Source organism: Epinephelus lanceolatus, chromosome 1, assembly GCF_041903045.1.
Source record: "Epinephelus lanceolatus isolate andai-2023 chromosome 1, ASM4190304v1, whole genome shotgun sequence".
Classification (NCBI taxonomy): Eukaryota; Metazoa; Chordata; class Actinopteri; order Perciformes; family Serranidae; genus Epinephelus; species Epinephelus lanceolatus.
In genome coordinates, this window is record NC_135734.1 from 48,757,038 (window position 1) to 48,771,977 (window position 14,940).

The window sequence follows — 14,940 nt, forward strand, 5'->3', positions numbered from 1 at the left end:
TGAGGTCCCAACAGGCATTTGTTTCCACACAAGCATTGTGATGGTCGATCCGGACTTAGCCGTGGTAATCTATATCAGTATATAGCCTGAAATGACCTAGAGTCAAAATGGGGAAACTAGAAGTTAGAACAAAGGTCTTGCAACAGAAAAAAACAGTGCTGAATTACAGGACTGGTTGGGAAAATATGGTGAATGTATGCTAAAAGGGTAAGTTTGATATTTCTCAACCTGAACCTGACTTTTCCATGTTTTTGTGTCGAAGTGACAAGTGGGTATAACAGTTTTTGAACTGGTCCAGTATTAAGCAAGAGCGCTGCAGATAGTAGCGTTGAAACAGGCTGCTAGATTACCATTAAATGATAATCTTGCATGTTCACACTGTCAATTTATAGCCACTAGAAGTGCTTTTTTTTGCCACAAATGTACTTTGATTATTATTACAAGTGTCTGACAACTTGTGCAAAGGGTTGCTACTATGACAGACCTTTCTGTAAATAATATCTTTACTGTTCAAACAGAAACAGCCCCAAAATTGCCATTGCCAAACCCACCGAACTCCATTTAAATAAACAGTGATTTTATCATCTCAAAATACACTTCCTTCAAAGTCAACAGAAACAAAATAAAACTCACAAAAGCTGTCTTGGTTCGTCTTTCCACTGTTCCAACAATCACAAGCTCTGGTTTGATTAAAATAAACCCTTAATTCACCCAGTTAGATGCAATAATACACTGGCTCTGTACACGCTAAAATTACTGTTTATTTAAATGGAGGCTGGTGGGTTTGGTGATGGCGATTTTTGGGTCTGTTTCTTGTTAAACAGCAAAGATCTTACTCTTTTAAAAAATAAGTATCTTTGTCGGGGTCCTTTCAATAATGTTGTCTGACATTTACAATAACGATTTGAGCCTGTCAGTGGCAAAAACACACCTTCAGTGGATGGAAACTGATTGGCAAACATGTCCTAAGTGGTACACTGCAGCCGTAAGTGCTGTATCGTAGGCAACTGGACCTGCTTATGTTTCTTGAAGATGTTTCGCTTCTCATCCAAGAAGCTTCTTAAGTTCTAAATGACTGGTACGAAATTGCAGGCTTTAAACCGTGTGTGGGTGGGAACCCTTGCAGAGTCGTAGGGGTCACATATGAGCTCTTAGTTTCAGAGTCGTTAAGATCACAATGTGAGTCGTTGACCCACCTGGCCACCATGTGAGTCGTTAGGGTCAGGTGGGACCAGGGGTGAATGGGTGTGAAGTCATCTGGGGAGGGATCCCAAGACTGCAAGTTACACCTGCAGACTGCAGGCTGCAGCGGTGTCGCTCAGTACTGGACCAATCACAAAAACTGTTCACATTAGTCACTCAGACACAAAAACATGGGAAATTAGGGTCCAGGTTAAATAATAACCAAACTTAGCCTATAGGCAAGGCTCTGACTGACCTCCACTTTCCATTACAATTGTTCAACAACAGTGTGTGTGAATGTATGAAGCAGAGCATTGTAAGTGTGTAAAGGTGCATCCTGTAGTGTGTGAGTACCAGAAAGTCCTCACAGTGACCTCCACACACACCATCAGATTGTATTGATTGTGTTGAAACGTACAATTTAAGGCCGTCTCTCACAACCAGTAACACAGATCATTTTTCCTGACAGTCCTCTCTGGGTATCTTGGCTGTGCTGACTAGGAGGGACACCCACCTCATTTCACAAAACCCTGATGTGTTTTGGCCGATGCCGTGGGTTTTGAGTCTGATAATATTTGTCATCTGCTCCAAGTGAAACATGGAACAATGGCTGAGTGTGTGTTTGTGCTTTATGAGTGTGTGTTCGTGATCGGTGGGACTGCCAGCCAATCTGGAAAGAAAACACAGATAAGATAGAGATTTTATATGTTTTTGGGGTCTGAAGAGCATCAAGGGGCTCACTAAGGGCTCAAACACACACATGCAGAGCTGATTGCTGTTTACAAAGACTCTGGCTGTGATTCATTGTGATTTATTAGTTATTTACAACCTGCTGGTGAGAAGAACACTCAAAAGTAGTTGGAGTCTTGGCTTGACTGTTGAAGTGTAGACTGTTAAGAGGAGAGGTTGTTTGTTTCTGTGTGGTGGATTTTTTTTTTAGATTTTTTTGTTTTCATGAAGGCATCTTACACCCTGTTGTCACTAACATGTCCTTGCTGGTTATACGTTTATAGTCCACTTAGCCCTTAACCCTCCATTTTGTGCATTCATGTCTAAGGGTAGGGTGTCCAGATTCTCATTGGGATAGGGGAGTAGGGTGAAGTGTTCGGGCTACATGCCCCTCCAAATGTAGGTTTTTCAGATGCACACTTCAAATTAATTTTTGTGAGAGATGGCTGCACAAGCAACTAAAGAAACCATAAATATTGTTTTCTTTGTCAACAAAGATTTAGAAAGTAAGATAGCAATCGTATTATCTTAGTTTAACATTGTTTCAGTGTGTTATGGTCTTTTTCTTTATATCAGGCATAGCAAAAGTAATTGCTAGTATGCTGCTACTACCAGCAATTAATATCATGAAACTTAAGTTGTGGACAAATTACAAGTGTCCTGACAACTGCAAGAGGATGCCTATACCCTACATGAGAAATTGCTGCAGCAGGTTACAGCATATTTGCAATGTCACGCAACACTTGTCATGTCTGTTTACGTAAACGTCAGCATCGCAGTTTCTCTTAGAGCTCTGTCACACTACACATTTTGTAGTTTTCCATCTGCATAACACCAAACAACACTTACATGTGGTGGCATCATATGTATGTAGTGTTGCAGATATAACTTGGAGATATAGCCATTCTGCACAAAACAGGAAGTAAAGCCTTCTCTTCATGTACTGTATAATCACAGAGCGTCGGACAAAACATGATTTCCAAGAAACAAAGTTTAAGTTGTAAAAACTGATGGTCATTTAACATAAACCTACAGGATTTTCACAGTGTTGTGTTTCTGTGTGACGTAACATGAGCCCATTTCTCACAGAAAAGTTCCAGAAACTATGGAACCAGAGGAATTTATCTCAGGAACTTAAAGTTCCTTTGTTCATTCTGTCAGTGTTTCCAACACATCTGAAGAACCATGAAGATCAGGCAAATAGACCCATGGCAGGTTAAAAAAACAACAGCTGTGTTGTTACTTGTTTTTACTGCTGCATGACTCTAAGGTTTGAGTTAAATGTAATGAATAAATGAAAAAGAGACATATAGAGGAGGAAGGGGAGACTGAAACTCAAGAGCACCTGTCTCCACAATGTGCTAAGTGTTTTATGTTATTTATTTCTACTTTAGTTAGTCAGTCACCAGCTGCACTGTCTAAAGCTGTCACTTGAATGATTTTATAACTCAGCTGGCAGCTAGTTTGATCACACGTGAAGCAGGGTAGGTGGGAGAAGACAGGAAAGTTTGTCAGTGTCGGATGCAGAGTGCCAGGCTGTGGCTATTTCCTGGAAGAAGTTCGTATCAGTGCAGATTGGGTATACTGAGCTTCGAAAAGGAATAAATACAAAAGATCAAGCATTTGCTTCATGTTGTGCCAAAGTGATTTAACAGCAAAGGTGTGTATGAGAAGTTTAAACCACTGTACAGTTACCAAGGGATTCAGCATGTAAACCACAGCTGTGAACCTGTTGTGAGAGAGAGCGAAGGAGCTGTACTGTTAAGTTTGATTGATGAGGGTTAATGTTACCCTGCAGTGAGGGGAGCTGTATAGTGTTTACTTAAGGATTTAAAAGCCTGTCAGTAACTGCCGGCTGCAGGGTGTCCTCCTGGTCTAAACTCAGCCTCTGATTGGCCCACAACAAGGACAGATACTCTGCAGTTGATTCATAATGTAATCCATCCTTTCAAAATAAATAATCCTGCAATTTAACCCTTATGGATGTTATATTTAAAGTAGGTAGATAAACTTGCTTTTTAATGCCATTAATTCACAGAATGACCTTGTTAATCTTCATAGATGCTCTTATCAGGTTTTGAATTACTTTTGTGATACAGTTAGAATGAAGCAGATAATACAGTATAAACATCATCATCACTAATGGTGGGAAATCTCCCTCCATTAACGCCAAGTCTTTGTAAAGATACAACTGCATTGAATTCCCTTTTGTAAAGTAATGGTATGTTTTTACTCCCTGAAAGCATTCCTGCCTCCTTTTCTTTCCCCACACAGAAACACTTGACAAGGAGATTAGTTTACATGCTACTGTGTATACACTATGAGACATTTCATTAAATAAAACATCATTATCTCTCAATGAAACACAGAAAATGCCTGTCCTCTTTAGCTAATGTTTGAGCTAGAAATATATTTGTAGACATGCTTTTCAGTGAGGTCTCCACGGTGCTGAATGGGAAAAAGATATCCCCCCCAAATTCTTCTCTTAAACTGGCTGCTAGATTACCATTCTCTTAAACATTACACACTGATATTATCAGTGTGTAATGTTTAGTGCATTCCTGGAGGTGTTTTTGGAGAAATATATTTTAGATATCGCCACGTTCTTTTAATCTGCCTGTCATTGTTGTGCTGTTTTTTCCCAGAATATCTTTTGCTTAACCTCAGGGAAACATGAACTTAGTGCTTTAAACTGAAGGTGTTTGTATTCAACCCTGCCACACAATTAAAAAATGTTAGAAAGGATGCAAAAAAAAAAGAAAGAAAACATCTTCTCAACTTCACAGACAGGGAAAATGCAGCTTTGATGCAACAATAATTTTTGTTTTTAAATTTTAATACATTTTGATTGATTCCCACCACTTAGAGTCAAGTTACGGTAAAACAACCTACATTCATGTGTGCTCAATAATTAATTAATTAATTAGTTTGTTTAAAATTACTGATGTGGGACCATATTTATGAGATACTGTACATTCAGTATTCTGTATGTACACAAGAGAAAATTAAAATCTTCTGGTTGAATCATCAGTACAATGATTTACAGTTGTGTTAGAAATTATATTATATATATATATATATATATATATATATATATATATATATATACACATATATTAACTACATCTGCCAATGTAAATTTTTGTCATGGTGCATCGAATCACAATTTAAAATTCTGTGATATGCATTGCTAACTTTCGATGAAATCTTAAGATTACACTGCTGAGATAACTAATATCATAATCTACATGTATATGACAACAAGAGTGTCCATTATCAGGAATTATTAACCAATGGGGAGGCAGGAACTGTCCAACCTGCAGCAGAGGTCACTTGATGGTTGGTCACATGGTCGCTCACCAAAGAAACAAAAAGAAGAAGAATTTCATTTGTATTTTTTAAGTGTTTTGAAATCAAAATCTTGCCCGATATTAGACAGAATTGTCAACTTGTTACACAGCATTTCTTTCTTCAGTCTAACACTGTGTCCACTCAAAGGGATTTAATTTAATTTACCTGAAACAGTCACCAGAGAACAACAATCCACCTTAGTCTAACGTCATTTCAACTCCACGCTGATGAATAGTGATGGACTAAGAGTCTCATCCTACTCTCTAATGTGCTATGTGTGAGCTCAGTCCTGCGTGTTCTTTAATGAAGCAATAGGAGAAGATATTCGGTCTCAGTTAATGTAGTTTATTAAGCAGTAAAGGAATAAAATTACAGAGCTCTGGGTCTCAACTTCACGTCCCTGACGAACAACAAAGGTGTGTCAGTTCACGAAGTCTGACCTCCTGTCCTTTCCCTGACCCAGTATATTTGAGCGTAACAGAGTGTCATTGTGCACGCAAGGTGTTGTCCTCTTCTCATTGGCAGTTCCACTTCCTCCTTCACCACACCACGCCCCTGCCTCGTGTTAATCTGACTCCTTCCCGCTGGCGGTGGGGGCGTGGTTCCTGTTTTGAAAGACAAGAGAACAACACAACTCCCTACACGTGCTGTACCTTACTATCTGTATATCACTTTCTATTCTTTTTACCATATATGAAACTAATTATCTAAGCATTGCAGTATGTGCTCCTCAGACTTCATGTCTCTTCCTCTCCTGTACTTCTCCACTTCTGCAAAGCAAACACATTCAGATCAGCTGAAATCATCTCAGTATTCTCATTGTTCACACATCTAAAACTTATATAGTGAAACATAACTTATAGTAAAACACATAACATCATTCTATTCCCAACAATAGCCATGCTTACATCCCTGTTTTGGAGTAGAGCGATGTAAAAACAAACTACGAAGTCGGGCAATTTTGAGAAAACATGTCAGTTAAGAACAATCTTGATAGTAGTGTCTATCTTGTCTATAGTGCTCGCCATTGTTGTCATTACTCCTCATTAGTTCTAGTGCCCCATTTGACAGCTTGACAAAAGCGTTAGTCCTGCCTGTGGTGCTGATTGGCTAATTGAGTCCCGACATTCATTGGTTGTTGTTTTGTTGTAACCAAGAAACAACTGTTGCATGCCAGATGAATCAGACAACTCAAACTCAGTGGAGTGGGCAGATTCAAAGGTCTGGACACAGGTAGATCAAATTCTAAAGTTTTTATAAGCTATACTTCAGTTTCTCTGGTAACACCAGGGAAACAATCATTAACAGCTCTCAAGCTCTCATTTGTGCTTCTTCCTCTCATCAGTAACAGCAGCTGAGGCATCATGGGTGAGGATATTGTTGAAAGAAAACCTAATACACATTGGAGAAAAAGACTTTTGGAACCAGCAGCTCCTTTCACATCTCAGCTTTATAACCCCCAAGTAAGACATTCATCTTTCAGTGTCTCTAAATCAGTTAAACTTTATTAGTAAAACTAACGGACTACTATTCAGTTTTAACACTATGTGATGAATATGACTCTGAACCATGATCTTGGGTTTTTGTTTCTCTTCTCTTTTTTGCTATCACAGTGAGGTCAGAGGTCACAGTCAGATTATTGGCACTGTAGCTTGAACAAATCAAGTGTCTTGTTTTTTACATGATTTTACGTCACTTTTTGTAAGAGAAAGAGAAATCTGTATGAAATTAAACTACACAAATAAACCTCTGCCAGTGTGCTGGCTTTGGTTTATTTGTGTTTAATAATATTTGTCAGTTTCGCCTAATGTTGCTTAGCAACAACATTTCCTGGAAGTATTGTAGAAATCACTAGAGCTTAAAAAAGATCACAACCATTAGAAAGTCATGACTCTCTCAGATAGAAGGCTTCGTTCGGAGCCATAAACTCTCCAATTGACAGTTTAAGTGCTGCTCAGTTCATCTTTGAGTTGTTTCGTGTAAAATGAGACATAACGTGTTTTATCTATTCCAGTTTTTTTCTCAACGTCAGAAAAGCTCAACAAATACGATTAAGTGACCGTAATAAGTAAAGAAAAGTCAAGAATAGCTCTCGTAATCTTCAAGATAAACACACAACACAGACAACCATTTTAGCTCAGCTTGTTTTATAGAATTCCTGAAATCCTGAAGCCGATCTGATACTGAAAAACTGAAGTGAAGTGAAGTTACATTCGTACCAAATTTGGGCAAAACTTGTCGCTGCCTGAAAAGCCGCTCATACTGAAATACAATATATTAAAGTCCATGTTCAGGAGCGTCATTCCTTCAGTTGTGAATTTTTAGTTTTCAAAACATCAGTCAAACAGCAGACTGTGTTTAGCCTGGTAATCAGACTGGATTGCCATTTTGATTCACTTAATTTATTCAGCCTGAGCTCATGTCCATGTGATCACATTTCTGTTTCAAGGGGGGGTTCATTTTTTTGTTTTGCCCAAACGTATCATTAGCGAGTTACATATTGTACAAAATGTTCAGTGCACTGACCGTCGAAGAATTATGTCAATTTAGATTCTGTAACTGTTCAGTATTACCAGCTTTGAACCAGAAGTAGCTGCAACTCAGAGACCAGGCAGGTACAGTTATAAGTTCAGTTTAACGTGTGGTTAGAGCTGCAGTGATTAATTGATTCATTAATTAGCTGTCGACCATTAAGGTAATGGCCAGCTAATTTGATTTCATAATTGATATCGGTTTAAGTAAAAAAAAAAAAAAAATTAAGGAGAAAAAAAATTAAATTTTGCTGATTTCAGCTTCTGAAATGTGAATGTTTTCCGGTTTCTTTACTTTTCCATGGCGGTAAACCGGATATCTGACATTTGAGGACATTGTCTTGGACTTATGGAAACACTACTTGTCATTTTTCACCATTTTCTGACATTTTATAACTAAACAATTAATTGAGAGATTAATAGACCAATATCCTGCCAATGAAAATAAATGTTTGATGCAGCCTTAATCGTGGTCTGGAAAAGTCGATAACAGATTAGGGATCTGGCAAAAGAGCAGACGTCTAAGAAGCAGGCAGAGATGAAAACAGTGGTCACTTGTGGGTGGTCAGGAGAAGGAACATGCACATGGATAGATTGAGAGGTGAAACTGAAGCATTTGTCTTTTTGTCTTTAGGTTCAGAGTGATTCTCAGGTCTGTCTGTGCATTTATAGAAAAACTGCAGTGAAGCAGGATGACACTGAGCCTGAATAGACCTGCTTCTGCTGTCTGGAAGATGTAAGACGATTTACAGTGACCTCCACAGCTGCATCAGTCTCATCCAGAGTTGTCTGTATTTTTATGTTGTAATTTTTCATGGATGTAACAAGGTAGCTAGACATCTGTGTAGCAAAACTCTGATGAGCACAAAACCAGACCTATAACCAATTACAGATATATGCAGTGATTCCAATGTTTATAATCTAAATCAAATGATCAAAATCATGATAAATGACATCTTAACCATTCCATTTTTTTGCCGGACAGATTAGTATTATATATTTTAGACAGTTAAAGACAAAAATCATCTTTTCTATCTGTCATCACAGAATTGATGCATTTAGCTCAGCAGGGTTATCCATTCAACCTGTCATCCCTTCATCTCTCTCTCCACTCAGTCTGTATGTGTATTAAAAAAAAAAAAACAAAAAAAACCTCCCTCTGTTTTCATAAATGAGCGAAAGCGTCTCAGGTTACATCCCATCATGTGTTTTTGCAGGTGTTGAGAATTACAAAGTGTGAGGAGGGTCGTGACCTCATCCATCACAGCACCGCTACACTATCAGGTTCAGACATTATTTCACATCCTGGACACTAAGTGGGCCATACAGTGATTTTGTTTACATACAGACAATATTCCACAAACCGTTGTGGAGTTCTTGAGTGAGAGGAGAAGGTTCATTTTCAACACTACATGCCAGTGAGATCCTGATATCTGATCACTTTATGGAGTGAAAAGACAAGATCAGTTACCTATTACATTATATGCCAAAAATGATGCATTCACAATAAACAGGGACTTTATATACACCCATAGTCTTTTAAATAATCTAACGTGTCAAATTTGTGCATTCCTGTCAGGGGCCGAGTGCAGACACAAATGCAGCATACTGAGGCAGACAGACAGTTGGTAATGACTTCTATTGCTCACACATATATGCAAAAGTTCAGGGGTCAGTTTAGCTTGCTTGCAGTTCCAGTGGTGAGTGAGTGAGACGAGAGCAGGCAGGCAATGCTTGAGAGCAGTCTGAGAGCTGTGGACTGTACCATGAGTGCAGGTGGGTCTTTGGTGAGGCTCGTAGTGGAGTGAAGACTGACATAGTTAGCCGAAAAAGGAGAGCTGAGGTAAGCAGGATTGGTGTTGCACCTTGCAGCCACAGAGCCGAGCAGATGGGAACCAGGAAGGGAGCGGGCAGGACTCGGAGTCGGAGACAGAAGGTTGAGGTGATTACCAGGGCAGAGACGACGGAAGCAGGTCAGGAACAAGCAGGGTCGGTACCAGGGAAACAAGCCAAGAGTGAATGCTGGAATGTCTTGCATGTAGTTGAAGAACAATCTGGCACTGAGGGGAAGGCAGCAGCTGCTTAAATGCAGGGAGTGCTGATGAGAAGCAGCTGCGTGCACAGGTGACTGGCTTGGCTGGCCAGGTGCAGGTGAATGGAAATTTACCAGGAGCAGGTGAGATAAGCAGGCTGTGACACATTCCTAACTAATGTAATCAACTTTTTGGTGGGGTTTTGTCACACCAGGGAAAAGAATGTCCAAATGGGTAACACTGCTTTCACCTTGGTGTCTCCTTTTATGTCACCAGGCCACATGTTTGGATAGATCACCTTCACATGTTTAATTGTTAGCTGCTGAAACTTTACACAGACGTGTAACATTAAAGAGCTTGTTGGCATCTTTAAATTGCACATCCCTCTTTTACCTCTCTAATACACACAGTGAAATACAGATCTTGTTTTACTGTTCAGGGAGTTGCTGAAGATTTGGGTGTATATGATGCATGAGCAGGTCTCACCCCGCAGGTGTAGCATGTTGATACTCGTTAGCATTCAGCACAAATGTGGTGAAGCCACTTCAGGTCAGTGAGGGCTCATACGGCTCAAACATACAGTGGCTGTGAAATTTCTCTGTGGCCTTTACACTGTGTGCCTTGTTTGTGCATTGCTCTGACCTCCCAGTTGGTCCTTGCTCACTGAGAGAGAGAGCAGATGTAGTTCTCTTGAAAAACTTTTAATATTCAAACATATACTAAAATATTTTCTTGTCAGGCTTTTTGGATTTGACTCGAGCTTTTCCACATTTCCAGTGTTTATTCTGGATTACTTTGGATCACTTGAGATACTTTCATCTAAGTGGAGTGCAGGCAGCACATGAGGTGGCAGGTATGATTTGGTTAGTACAGACTAAACTTGTTTATTAGTGTGCATTGTTACGATGGAATTCATATACCAGGGGCCTATATCACGAAGCGAGATCAACCTTTCCTGGGGCCTGTATCACGAAGCGAGATCAACCTTTCCTGGGTTACCCAGACCTATCCTGGGTTGACTAACCCTAACAATGGCAATCAGGATAATCGGTATCACGACGCTGGATATCAACTCGGTAACTCAACCCAGGGTTGCTTTACCAAGAGCCATGAACGCGCACGCAGCGGACCAATCACAATCGTGAGAGAAGCGCAGCGTCACTGAGCGTCACTGAGCGTCCTCACAGAGCGCCGTATGTGAGGAAAAAAAGTATTTCTCGTAAGGATCAGAGATTAATTCTACTAAAATATGAGAAGGAGGAAAGCAACATTACAGAAAAGGACAACACCGTGGCAGCTGTAGAAGGAGGAAACATGCGTGGCAACGCATAACGGGATGAATAATGTTTAGTTTTAGTTTAGATTAGTTTATTTGCACATAATGTTAAAAACAGACTATAACATTTACAAGATTAAAAAAAGAAAAGTGCCGGAGAGGTTACAAGCCACTAAAAGCTTATCAAAGAAATTCCCCTGTCAGAACATCAATGAAATCACATAATAGAGAAGAAAAAAACGGGTAAGGAAAGAAGAAAGAGAGGAGGAGAGAGGGAAAAATCAAGACAAAACAAGGTAGCAAATAAAATTATGTGTAGGTTAAATTACTCATCGCTGGTTCAAGTAGCTACAGTACCTGTACCTGTACATCTGACACTGATCACACCCTTGAATCCCATGAAATCAATGCTGCGCAGATGAATTGCGTGTATTGCAATTATCGTCTAACATCATTGCATCTGATAAATTGGTCTTCTTTGTCATAACGTTATATATGCTACAATAAAGCTTAAAGCTGACGCCACAATTAAATCATATCAACACCAAATTGATAGTTTGAATAAAATCATCCTGATATTGAGCTGTGTTAGAAATTAACAGCTGTGCAAAAATATACCTAGTCTCCCTCTTTAAAAAACAAAAAGGAAAATCCCTCAGACACCATGAAGTGTAGACATGATAGGCTACTTTCCACATTTCCAGCAGCAAAGCTGTCAATTAGGCCCATTATCTTTAACAGGGATCATTTCCTCCAACAAAACAAAATGTTGGCACTAATTAATGGTGCTATTAAGTGTTCGCAAACTTTCTTTCTTTCTTATGACATTTCGACTTCTTTTCACTCCTTTTTGAACAGTCTTTTCATTGTCTGTTGTTGCTTTCTTTTCTTTTTTAATGTTCAAAATAAACTTTCAAATCAAAATCAATCAAAATTAAACTTCCCGTCATGACTGGGCTGCATTTCTGTCAGCGGAGTCATTTTTTTCCGAACAGCTGATTGGCCAGTGGGTGGTGCTTTTTATAGGATCAGATTCAACCCTGAACTTACCCTGCTCCGGAGCAGGATAGCCGTTCAGAGTAAGTTACCATGGTGATCTACCCCGATAAGAACTGAACCGGCTTCGTGAGACCGAAAACCCAGGGTTAACCCTGAAGTTACCTCGCTAAGACATTAATCCTGCTTCATGATACAGGCCCCTGGTATTTTGTTCACATGCTCCTTCGTGTCGTCAAGTCAGGTTGGCATTAGGGATGGGGAATTTATCAATATGAGACTAGATATCGCCTCAGATTTTGGATATTGTAATATCCTAAGTGTTGTCTTTTCCTGGTTTTAAAGGCTGCATAACAAAAAAAACACACAAAATGAGTGATATTTGATTTCCTCCTTATCACCCAGCCCTAAATATCATGAGTGCTGTTTTGTGTGCCACATTTAAATGGAGTGGAAATCACGCCTGAGTGGCACAAACCGGAGTGCATTTATTATTTCCACGGCCTTCTTGAGTTTTATTTGTGTTTACTCATAACATCCCTATAATCCTGATGTCTGAAAAGAGTCAGAATAATGAATTTTTAGGTTTTTATTTAATATTTAGTTTGACTTAAGATACTATGCACAATACATCACATTCATACCTACGAGGGGTCCTGATCTGATACTTCTGTTTTCCAAGATAACACAGCTGCACAGTGCACACTTCAAGTAGGTCCACTTTTAAAGTGAAGAAATCTGATAAATATACTTGACAACTGAATAGTTCTTCAAGCTGGTAATTAATGTTTTGGAGTTTTGTTTGTTTGTTTGTTTGTTAGTCTAGTATTAAACAGCAGACCTCTCTGTCCCTTCTGTGTTCCTATAAGAGAGTATTCTCCAACATGTTACCTCTTACTGTGAGATACCTGAATGAACTGTATTCCAACTAAGTGCGTTTATTTTTGTCATCTGTACATCTTTTGCGCGGATTACATTATTATATTACTCTTATTGGCTGTTGCTCACGTAGCTTTTGTTGCACCTGCAGTGGCATCACCATGTATCATGCACAGATGACTGACAAGCAAAACGCAAAGTACTCTGTCAGACTGAGCTGAGATGACACAGGTGCACATAAATGAGGTAAATAACATTAATAAACAGGCTCATACTCCACTCTGCTGTCGTTTATAACGTGTTGTTTCGTGGGGGGGCGGGTCTCAGCTCCTGCTCTTGCATACACACACGGAGCAGAGAAACAGACAGTGGAGAGTTGGAGAGCTGACAATAGCTGCTCTCTGCATTGCTGCATTGAAGCTTTGTGAGAAAAAACAAGTGTGATGGCTGATGTAGGAATTGGATGGGGCTCCACATATCCCGATCAGTTAAATAATGCCTTGATCGGCCCCGATACCGCTCTTTGAAATTGGATCATGACATCCCTGATACCTACACAGAGATATGGAAATAAAAAACAAAAAAAATTAGTCTGGTCTTGTCAGCTGCCACGGTGAGGGAACTGATAGAGCAACAAGAACTATGGCAAAATCTAAAACCAATGATGCTTTAGGAGCCTTCAGCCAAGATGTGTAGTGATTACTTACTGTGTGTTACCTTGAACTTGTCAAGAAAATTTTGTTTTTCTCTCAGACCACCACGTTGAACGAAGAATCCAGAAAAGGCAAACATTCTTCATTAACTGAAATAAACGAGGCTGGCGATTAACAATAGCAAAACTATATCAAAACATCCGTTTTCAAACTCTTACACAACTGCTGCAGTATAATCCAAGCCACATTTATCCAGTCGTATGCTCAGCACTTTCCAAACACATGCATTTTTACTAAAGCTCTATGATTTAAAACATATCAATACAAAAAGTATCATGTCACAGCCAAGTAGCGTGCTTGGGCACACACATGCACATGAGCTCAGGGCGCAAATCGTAGGTGGAAGTGTTGTAACATTTTAGCGGAAATGTTTGGGAAGAGCTGAACTACTGAGCTACTAATGAAAATAACACAGTTTATGGTTTCAGCAGTGCAAACATGAAATACACAAAAGCATTTTGGACCTTTCTATTCTTAGTAGGATAATGATTGATTCTGCAGATAGACAAACTTGAGCTTTATTAGAGCCAAGATGGTGATTTTCTCACAGAGACTCCGTCATCTGAAACCTAAAGACAGGAAATCCTCTCTCTCTCTCTCTCTTTGTCGTTATCTGTTCTCACTTTAAATCTTTTTGTCTCTACTGTCCTCCTTATTTTGACTGTTTCTTCTTCACTCCATCTTATTTTTTTTTACCCTGTCTCTCATCACCTCTGTTTCTCTGCCACTTTATCTGAAATTATCTTTTTTGGCTTTACATATGGAAGAGAAACAATATTGCTGAATAACAAATATTTAAAGATATGTGAAAGCAAGTACATCATAGTGATAGTAAAGTGAAAATCAAAACACAGTGAGAGTTCACGGTCAACAAATCAAACTACTGTCAGACAAAAAACAACAACTACAAAATGAAAATAAAAAAAAGTACCATACAGTGGTAAATGTGTCCAACAACAAAAGAAGGAGAAATTAGACAAATTAAGAGTCAAACAGCAAGTTTTGGAAGGGACAAAAAAGACAGGAACAAAAACTGAAATCAAATCCTGGAATAAAAAAAGACACATCCTCATCTGTACGTCCGTTCCCACAGAGGGAAGGTGAAAGGGCTGTTTAATGACTCATGTGCCCGCCTGTTATTACTGATAGCAGCCTGAATAAAGTACAGACATCACCAGGACACAGAACTGGAGAGCACAGAAATATCTCATAGCATGTCTTCTTAATCTTCTTTGGCATCCTCGGATGAT